The sequence below is a fragment of the Pipistrellus hanaki genome (genome assembly GCF_964339955.1).
Source record: "Pipistrellus hanaki genome assembly, chromosome: 13".
Taxonomy (NCBI): domain Eukaryota; kingdom Metazoa; phylum Chordata; class Mammalia; order Chiroptera; family Vespertilionidae; genus Pipistrellus; species Pipistrellus hanaki.
Window position 1 is genome coordinate 50,628,432 of NC_140515.1, and position 9,656 is coordinate 50,638,087.

Here is a 9,656-nt window from a genome sequence, read left to right on the forward strand (position 1 = left end):
GAGATTTTGTTTTGTATATTAGCTTTTATTTACTATACAGCACCCTGGTTCTGCCCAAGTCTCTATAAGTTTTCTCTCTGCAGACACATAGCTCCTTTTTCTCCCTAGTTGCTTCCCCCTCACCACCCCACTGTCCGAGGAAAGGGGGCCATCTTGGAAGCACTTTGACAAACCTTTTTACCCCTTTAAGGAGGCTGTATAGAGATTTCATTGTGGTGAGGAGCAATTCCAATGCAATGTTGCTACCCATTAGAACAAAAACCACACCAATGTCAAATGAATTCATCTCTCCTATATTTAAGTGCATCTCCTTTCAGGGAGTCTGGGGATAGCAGGAATTATTTATTGAGCACTTTGTTCTCCAGCAAAAGTGGGGATCTAGTTCCGTGGCTGTTGCATATTCATAACTGCATTGCAGGGTGTCCATCTGTAACTTTGTGTCGCACTACACTAAGCAGTGTAGAGAATGAGGAGATGCAGAACAGGAGGGGAAGAGTGGCCACATATGAACACCATGGTACCTGAAGTGGGTGGCACTTCATCCAGAGGGAAGAGGACCCTTAGGTGGGAACCCAGATAGAGTGAGCACTCAGAAGAAGCTTCATGCAATAACTGTAAGAAATGGAGTTGGAGATGAATGAGAGGCACAATATATATAGGCTGGACGTGTGAGCAAGGCCTAGGTGTCTGTTAGTTTTATTAGCATATACCATGCATCTGATTCATGTGATCACCCACCCAGAAAAACTCAGAAACTACCAACAGCCTGAAGAAACTCACCTGCGTATGTGTCTTTAGTTCAAGGGTTCAGCACTCTGGTAAAAATGACTTTCCCATTGTTCATTTTATCGTAATTATACCTACTAGTTCCCTTAAGATGACTTTCAAAATTAGCCTTTGAGAACACACGACTTTAAGAAAACCTAAGTGGAAGTGGCATGTATTGTTCGCACATATGCTTAGTCCCCTGATCTCTTTGTTCTCAAATCCCTTTGTTAATTTCTCTAGGTAGATTGGCAGCTCCTTCAGGGCAAGCACCATCTCTTTCTCTCATATCCTACCCAGAAGGCCACACAGTATTTCACACAGTAGGTGCTAAACAAGTAATCTTCAGCTCTCTATCTCCCAATGGAGAGGCCCCCTCTCACAGAACTCAGCCAGGCCAAAACCTTCTTGATACCCGTTCATCTAGAAGCATGTCATGGGTTTTTTCTTTTAATGGCTGTCAGGTAGGTTTTTCCTTAACCCTTGGTATATAGGTCTCTGAGTCATTAGATGCCTTGCTTTTTTGGGTGTAAGAAAGGTAGTAAAGTCACCCATCCCTCACGGATTGTTATCCAGTTAGAGTTTGGAGCCTCCTTTTGTTCAGTGAGTCATTCTATCCTACTAGGTGCCAGACACTGTTCTCAACACTGGGGATAACACCCAGGTATACTATATAGGCAACCATCTCTGTCATGGTGTAGCTTATAAAATAGTGGGAAGAGAGCGAATTTTATTACTTGGTTCAAGTTTTAAGCCTTGTGAAAGAATGATTCATAGGCATTGCTAAGACCTGAGATCCAGTGACTGAAGGAGCCAGCAGCCAGCTGACTTAACACTACAGAGACAGGACAAGCAGGAAGCTGGCTGGTCATCTTCCACACTGTAGGATAGTAATACCTGGTGTGGAGGATATATGGATAAAATGTAAAAATCAACACAAGAGACTCAGTCCAAAATTCCCCACGTCATAGTCAATACTCAATAAAAGCATTGATTAGCATGGTTGTTGAATCTTAAAGTAATAGCAATATCAGTATGTTAACACACAATGGTAGCTCAGAGCTACCCTCCTTAACTAGAAGCTCCCTTTGTTCCTCTGGCTCTTGACATTCCACATGCTGTACGTGGGATGGCAGCATATATCCACGTCTGCTAAATTTCTCTCTCCTGACTCTCTCTATCCCTTTGGGGAGCACACATCCTATGGCCATAGATCCTTTAGACCCACATCTTGGCTTTTCATTTTGGGGGAAGTGCCTTTGCTTCCTTCAATTTCTTTGCTTCTCTGGGAAATCTTTCATTAGCTGTTGAGGGGTGGATGGGAAGAAGAGCTAAGGTCATGATGGGTAATTTAAATTTCTGCATTGATTCCTCTTGATTGGGGTCAGTATTGATCTCTAACAATAATTCCACAAAGACAATATGAAGGTGTGAAATATTTTATGCTGTTGGACCAAATACCAAGCACTGACATGAGAGAAAATAAATACATTATAGCAGGGGAACCTCCTATTTCTCTAATTTAGATATGGGGTGTGGGGGGAGACATAAATTTTATCACATTTCAAAAATCTGACAGAATAATAACTTACCAAATTATCGTCACTTTTATTCATTTTATCTGGATGTCTCTTCCGTTCCTCTTTTCTTCAGGAAAGAGTTTGAATAACTCAAACATTTCGCCCCCACTCTGGCACCTATAACAGCATTGCATTTGTGAGGTTTCATTGTTTTTGAAATGACAGATGCCTCTTTCACGGCTTGTAGGAAGGAAAGAAGAAAGAGTTCATGTCAAATGTGGTGAATATAATTAATACCCCCCACCTTAAGAAGTACCTTTTCTCTTTGTGATGATTTTTTTAAAGTCATTTTTAATCTTTTAAGCCAGAGTTGAAAACATGCGTCTTGTTATAAATCCTCGTTCTATTACAAGGTGTTGTCAATATAAGTAACTGAAAATAAATAGTGGATTCTATTTTTGGTGTCCAGGTCAAGAGGACATTTTTTAAATATTTTTTGAACAGAAATGAACTGAATTAATCAGTGAAATTAAAAAGGTTCCAGCCAAAGTATCATTCCAGTTGATGGTCGCTGCCATGGTGACAGGAGGTCAAGGGATATTGAGGGGATATTTACAATAAATACATAACTCCGTGGGATGCCTGGAAGAGCTAACTAGGAACATGTCTGTTTCAACAAAGTCATATGGAATTATTTTCCACAAGATACCTACAGTATTATTTAAGTTCCTGGAAAATTTTATTTTGGTTACAATTGGAATGTGGAGGATACTGCACATGTCAGAAATTCTGGCATTTCACTTGAGGATTAGGGGATAACCATTTTTAAATGCTACATATATTTTAGCTCAGGAGAGATTCTAATTCAAATGCCTTTCTGCAACCCCAGGTGCTCTGCACCTGGAAACCACGCAGGATTGTGAATGCCTATGTGGGCTCTGGAAAAACGGACCGTGGGAGGTCTGGACGTGCAGGAAGGGATGTGGGTAGTAGCCAGCAGATAACTTTAGGTCATTCTGATAGTTATGTATAGTTTATGGGCCTTCTGGATTTTCACTGAGAAAGACCCAATATAATGTCTAGAAACCCAAATGGGTCTGTGTGATTTTAAAGATATACTCAGGAAAGAAAGATACACCAGAAGATATGTGTGTGTGTGTGTGTGTGTGTGTGTGTGTGTGTGTGTGTGTGCAGCCTCTATGCAGTGTTTGCTGGCCATGAGAGAGGAAGGAAGACAGTGGCCCAGTGAAAATCCACGTGTGGGGCTCTCTGGGAATTAATTGCATAGATTAGATGAGCCTGATCAATTTCTAATAGAGCTGTCAGTAGAGGACTGCAGTGTATTAAAATGAGCTCTGACCCCTAATCAAAATGAAAAGATTTGGGGCAGCTTTGTCACTATCTGGTTGTAAATCTTGTCCAAGTGACTGGATTTAATGTTAGCTGCACTAGCTGATTTCAAGGTTCTTTGCAAAGGTATGGTTCTGTGTGTACCTGCATTGTGTTTTTTGTTGTTATTTTAAGTTTGCACCAATCTGGAGGTTGATGAGACTACCCTGTGTATGGACAAGTCATGCCTAGATTCTTAGCAGAACGAAGTAGGAACTATGAGGTAGTGATCAGCCTGTGTGGGTTGTGAAAGTTGAAGCTATTTAAAAATCCTGGGGCTAGTCCCAGTGGTCACAGAGTTGAACCAAAACCATTCTCAGCCATAGCCAGTTTGGCTCAGTGGCTAGAGCTTTGGCCTGCAGACTGAAGGGCTCTGGGTTCAATTCCCATCAAGGACACATGCCAGGATCACTGTCTGGATCCCCGTGGGGGGGCATGCAGGAGGGCATGCAGGAGGCAGCTGATGCTGACCAATGATTCTCTCATCATTGATGTATCTATTTCTCCCTCTCCTTCTCCCTTCCTCTTTAAAATCAATAAAAATATATTTTAAAATAATCCTCAATACTCTCTCAGATTAGCTGATTTATATTCTAACATGGCAGCAGGGCCATTGGCCTTGTTCTCTGTGGCATGGATTCTATTGCAGATTCTCCTTATCTGTAATAAAATAAAATAAAAAATAAAAAAAACCTCTGCAAAAAAAAAGGGGGTGGGGGTGGACTGATCAGCTGCTCTGTCACATCCAGTCCTTTCTCCCAGGTTATTGGCACCCTGAGGTTTGTAGGGCAGCAACACTCTGCCTAGTGTAAGGCAAGGCATCAAATTTGATCATGTTGTGTGTTTTGGTTAGAAATGGTGGCTTTTGTGGATGAGAACATGTTGGTCATACACACATTAGCTCTGGGAGAGATGCCGTGGAGGGTTTTCTGAACATCACCTTTTTATTCTTGCAATGTCCACACTGGATGATTAACTGGCAAAGCTTACTGACTCATAAAAGATGAGACGGATAAAATGAGGATGAGATTATTCAGGGTCCCATTTATTAGTGTATCTGTTAGAGCCAGCGACAAACCTGAGCAGGTTACGTGCATAAAACTTGTCTTTATAAAGATGTGTTCTCAATACGTCAGGGGAGATTTTTTAAATAGCCCTATCATTTCTGCCTTTAATCTGTTTGTATGTCTGTTGATTTTTTATCCCTAATTTATATCACATTCAGGAAGATAAAAGTGTTTTTTCTAGGTTTTTTTTTATTGTGATCAAATTTACATAATATATTTGTCGCCTTAGCATTCAGAAATGTACAATTCAGTGGTGTTAAATATTTTCATAATGTTGTGTAACTACTACACCCACAACTTTTTTATCATCCCCAACAAAAACTTCACGCCAATTAAACAATAACTTTTCTTCCCTACCTCCAGCCCCTAGTAATTTCTATTTTACTTTGTCTTTATGAATTTACCTGTTCTAGGTTCCTCTTATAAGTAGACTCATATAATATTTGTTCTTCTGTTTCTAGAATATTTTACTAAGCATAACTTAGTAAAGCCCATTCATATTGGAGCATGCATCTGAATGTCATTCCTTTTTAAAAGTATAATACTATTCCATTGCATGTATATACCACATTTTGTTTATCCATTCATCTTGGATAAACAAAATGTGGTATACACATGCAATGGAACAGTATGGACACTTGGGCTGTTTTCATTTTTTGGTCATTAAGAATAAATAATGCTGCTATACACACTAATATACAAACATCTGATTGAGTGTGTTTAATTATTTTGGGCATAAGTTTAGGAGTGGAATCACTGGGTTCTGTGTTTGTTTTTTGGGTTTTTTTAAAAATATATTTTATTGATTTTGTACAGAGAGGAAGGGAGAGAGATAGAGAGTTAGAAACATCGATGAGAGAGAGTCATCGATCAGCCGCCTCTTGCACAACCCCTACTGGGGATATGGCCACAACCAAGGTACATGCCCTTGACCGGAATCGAACCCGGGAACTTTCAGTCCCCAAGCCGATGCTCTATCTATTGAGCCAAACCGGTTTCAGCTGGGTTCTGTGTTTTTAAAAGTAGGCTTTCCCCCCCTTAGTTCTAACTTTTGTAGCAACACCAAGTAAGGCTTAATAATGTAATAGAATGCCTGTGCGTTGGGTTGACCAAAATGAGTTTAATTAAAGGGTGGAGCTCCTCCTTGAGTGTAGCTTGTACCTGTATTGAAGAACAGTTTCTTCGGGGAAATTAAATCTATGTGAAAATCTCTTATTGATTTTTTTTGTCACCTGGGGAAATTTTCTCAAACTTGTTGAACATATTAGTTTGTACATTGTTCATAGTATGGTTGCTTTTATTTCTGAAAGAATTGAATCTCCAATTACTTTGATTCTTTTGATTTTACCTTACACATCCCTAATATTTTTAAAGCTTTAGAAGAATAACTGTTTTGAGAATAAGATGTCTTTAGGTTTATTAAGTGTTGCAGCTCTTAAATATCATCACATGTGGCAAATTGACAAATCACTAATATCACCACAATTTGCAAGTGGTTTACATTTGAAGAACTGTGACCGGCTAGAACAAGAATGAACAGTGCATAGCGGGGAAACATTTCAATCATTCAAATGAGTAAACCTTAGTTATGCTATTTCATCACAAAGTACCAGGGTTGCCTTGGGTTAAGATTAGTCATCCTGTGTTAACTTTTTTAGTAAAAAAAAATAAATAAATGTGAAAAAATGACTAGGAAAGTGACCCTTCCAACATGCTAATAGAATTCAACTTTAATTTTCCATTTCAGCTATCCCCTGAGAACTAAATTACTGTTGGAATCTGAATCAAGTTTGATCTTTCTTTCTCCACATGACAGCCCAGAGATTAATATATGCCAGAGGGAGGGAAGGAGGGAGAAAGAAAGGGAGAGAGTGAAGGAGGGAGGGAAGAGAGAGAGAGAGAGAGAGGGAGGGTGGGAGGGAGGGAGGGAGAGAGAGAGAGAGAGAGAGAGAGAGAGAGAGAGAGAGAGACAGAGAGGGAGAGGGAGGAGTTAGGACACATCTATTTTGTTGGTGGTGATGGAAGACAGAATATTTGGTATTTTACATTGTACTTTTCTCCTCTCTCCCTCTCTTTCTCATTCCCACAACCCCATAAATGCTACTATTTTCAACTCTAAACTAAGACGAAGATATAAGAAACAGCAAAAAATGTAAGGTGAAATGGTAATGATTTTACTGAGTTTCCTCATTGTAAAGAGCTGCAAGCACTTCTGAGCAATTGTTTTGCAAGTGATTAGCTATCTTTACTAAATACCATCCTCTAAATCAGAGACTTTCAATGGGTGTGTCATAAGAATTTTTAAAACGTGCAATACCTGACTATTTTGTAAGGGGCATTGACCTATTTTCCCTTAGACCGTCAAATAAAAAAAATGATAACAGTCAACACAATAATAGCTATCTGGTGTGAATGAATCAAAATTACACCCTATTTTTTGTGAGATCAACAACAAAAAAATATTTTTTGGTGTGTCGCAGAATTTTAGTAATCAGTTTATGTGAGCAATGAAATGAAAAAAGTTGAAAAATCACTGCTCTAAATTATGGTTAGAATATTACTTTCATTGAAAGAACGGCAGTAACTATTATTTGTAACTGTAACTATAACAATTGGAATTTGACCAGGATATCTATGAACTGAATGTTGGATTAAAGGTATTTGTTAAAAATAGTTTTGCTCCTTTGTGAAAATGGGGAGGAATTCGAACAGTTTAACATGAAATGGCATCGGAAGAGTTAGGTTAGTTTGGTGAACAGAACGCTGGGAGTAGAGCTGGATTCCTGGCACGACTCTCTTAGCAAAGAGAACAATTTTAATCAGTTACAAAAATATTTGTGATCCATATGTTACTCTCTGCTCACTCCCATATGCCCATAGTCACTTTTATCTCGGTGGATGATGACTCTATGATTCAGGCATGCAAGAATAATACCTCGCTGGCTTCAGCGCTCGGTGCTATTTCAAAACGTGGCCTGGTGATTACGCACACACAGATAGCCAGGCTGTTCGCGCCTTGAGTTGGTGAAGTGGATACCAGTTTGTTCTTTCTGTTTCTTCATGGGGAGAAGTATATCTTGCATCCACCTACTGGGACTGGAAAAATGCGACCAGGTTTAGATTTGAAAGATGCACTGTCATTCACCTGTTGGCTGGAAGGCCACGGTACAAATATGAGCATCAGAGAAAGGAGGCAAAAAGGTCACAACGACTGTGGCCCACTTCATTTTCTTGGGGAAATGCAAACAGAATTCATAAAGCACTTGGTGTCTATTCGGAGACAATCAGCAGTGGCTGGTTACGTAAACAGATTCTGCTTTTAAGCAATGTTGACCACTATTTAATTTGAGTGTTAATCCAGGTAGCCATGGTGAAGCTGACCCAATTGAAAAATTAAAATGACTCTTGACTAAGGAATCATTTTTGTCCTAAACGAACCGTCTGCTTATCACTCAAGAAGCTGTATCATTTCTAACAACTAAAAAAGAAACATATTTCAAAGCCTAACGATCCATTTTAATGAAACATGAATAAAGCTAGAAATGATTGCTGGCATGAGCGATTGCATTTTCAAAAGTTGTTTTTCTCTCGCACAACAAATGGCGTTGTAACCCAATCCGCTGTTAACATAGCCGCAGTGAAACCCAGCGAGGAGCCACCTGTGCTCATTTGAACTTGGGAGGGGGCCCCGAGGGAGGGAACTTCAGAACTTCAGACTAACTAACGGGGATGCAGTGATCGTTCTCGGATGCGGCTATAGGATGGGAGAGGCGTGCATGCTGCTGGCATTAGCAGGTATGCAGCAGAGTGGGATGCCGAGAAAGGCGGCAGATACAGCCCGGTTTTTGGCAAGTGTCATTAGGGATCCGTCTCTCTGTTTACATTCGCGCTGTCTCTGCCTGGGCTCCTGGAGGAGTGGTGAGAAAAAAGAAAGTGCACACTGGAGCCTGGGTTGTTTTCACCAGGCTCAAAGCCTGCAGATCTGTCGGATCCCTCTGACAGCGTGTCTTTGCTGTCAAACAGAGGGCCCAGCTGGCGGTGGCGGGCCTGCTGGGGAGGGAGGGGTCCAGAGAGGCTGTGTTCGCGGTGCCACGGGAATAGCAGGGATGCTTCTGTCCCAGCCCTGGGGAACGTGCTCTTTGGTACTTTACGGGATAGACAATGTCTCCATCAGAACCGAAACCTTTGCATGCGCTTCATCGGGATAACTTTCCTGAAGCAAGGAGTCCCAGAAACAGCCAGGTAAAGGCTAGGAATCTGCAATGAAGACAAAGGCTTTGCTTTCCAAACGAGGCAAGACTTATGCTCGCAGGTGATCTGGATTCTCATTGAGGCGAACGCACAAGCTTGTGTGGCTTTATCTTTCTTTCTTTTTTTTTTTTTTTTTTGTAACAGAAAGTGAGAGATTTCACTAAAAAAGGTTAAAATTGAAGTGAGTAATCTTCAGCGCATAATGCAACTGTTAATTTTAGCTCCTTGCGTGGGTGCCGCGCTGACTTGAACAGCCGGCTGGAGCCTTCATTAGCGGAGAAGCAGGCAGCCCGAGACAGGTGGAGCCGGAGCAGGCTGGGAGCGGGGCTTCGCCGGGAGCCGGGCACCCGTGTTAGGAACCCCGTCCTGTCCCCCTCGCCCTCCACCCCTGCCATGCTCGCTGCCGCCGTTCCCGCCACTGACCTTTCCTCTCTCTTGCAGGTTGACGATGTGGCACGCTGTGTGAGGGCATCGCAGGGACATGGGCACTCTGAATTGTTAATGGGGACATGGGACTCCGGCTGCCTCTGATCTGCGTGGATTTTCCCGGTGCAGAACGACAGGAGCCGAGACCTACAGCAGGAATTCTGCGCCAAAGGTAACAAGGCTTGTCTTTCGTTGGTCTGTCATCGCATCGGTGGGTTTTATTTGATTGTTGTTGTTG

General features: G+C 41.4%; 1 protein-coding gene and 1 long non-coding RNA gene across 13 annotated transcripts in view; one reads left to right on the top strand and one right to left on the bottom strand.

Moving 5' to 3' along the window:
* Window positions 1–273: 273 nt before the first annotated feature.
* Window positions 274–9,656, bottom strand: part of LOC311631754 — an 11,024-nt gene continuing 1,641 nt past the window's right edge. Inside the window, exons 2-5 of the long non-coding RNA XR_014796648.1 lie at window positions 9,416–9,656; window positions 7,677–7,837; window positions 2,358–2,525; window positions 274–612 (exon numbers count right to left, since the gene is read on the bottom strand). The exon at window positions 9,416–9,656 is cut by the window's right edge and continues 516 nt beyond it. This is a non-coding gene — a long non-coding RNA (uncharacterized lncRNA). The remainder of the gene's footprint in view (window positions 613–2,357; window positions 2,526–7,676; window positions 7,838–9,415) is intronic.
* Window positions 9,451–9,656, top strand: part of ARPP21 (cAMP regulated phosphoprotein 21) — a 103,193-nt gene continuing 102,987 nt past the window's right edge. For all 12 annotated transcript variants that reach the window (XR_014796645.1, XR_014796646.1, XR_014796647.1 and 9 more), the window contains exon 1: window positions 9,451–9,590. The gene's annotated coding sequence lies outside the window, so the exon portion shown is untranslated. The remainder of the gene's footprint in view (window positions 9,591–9,656) is intronic.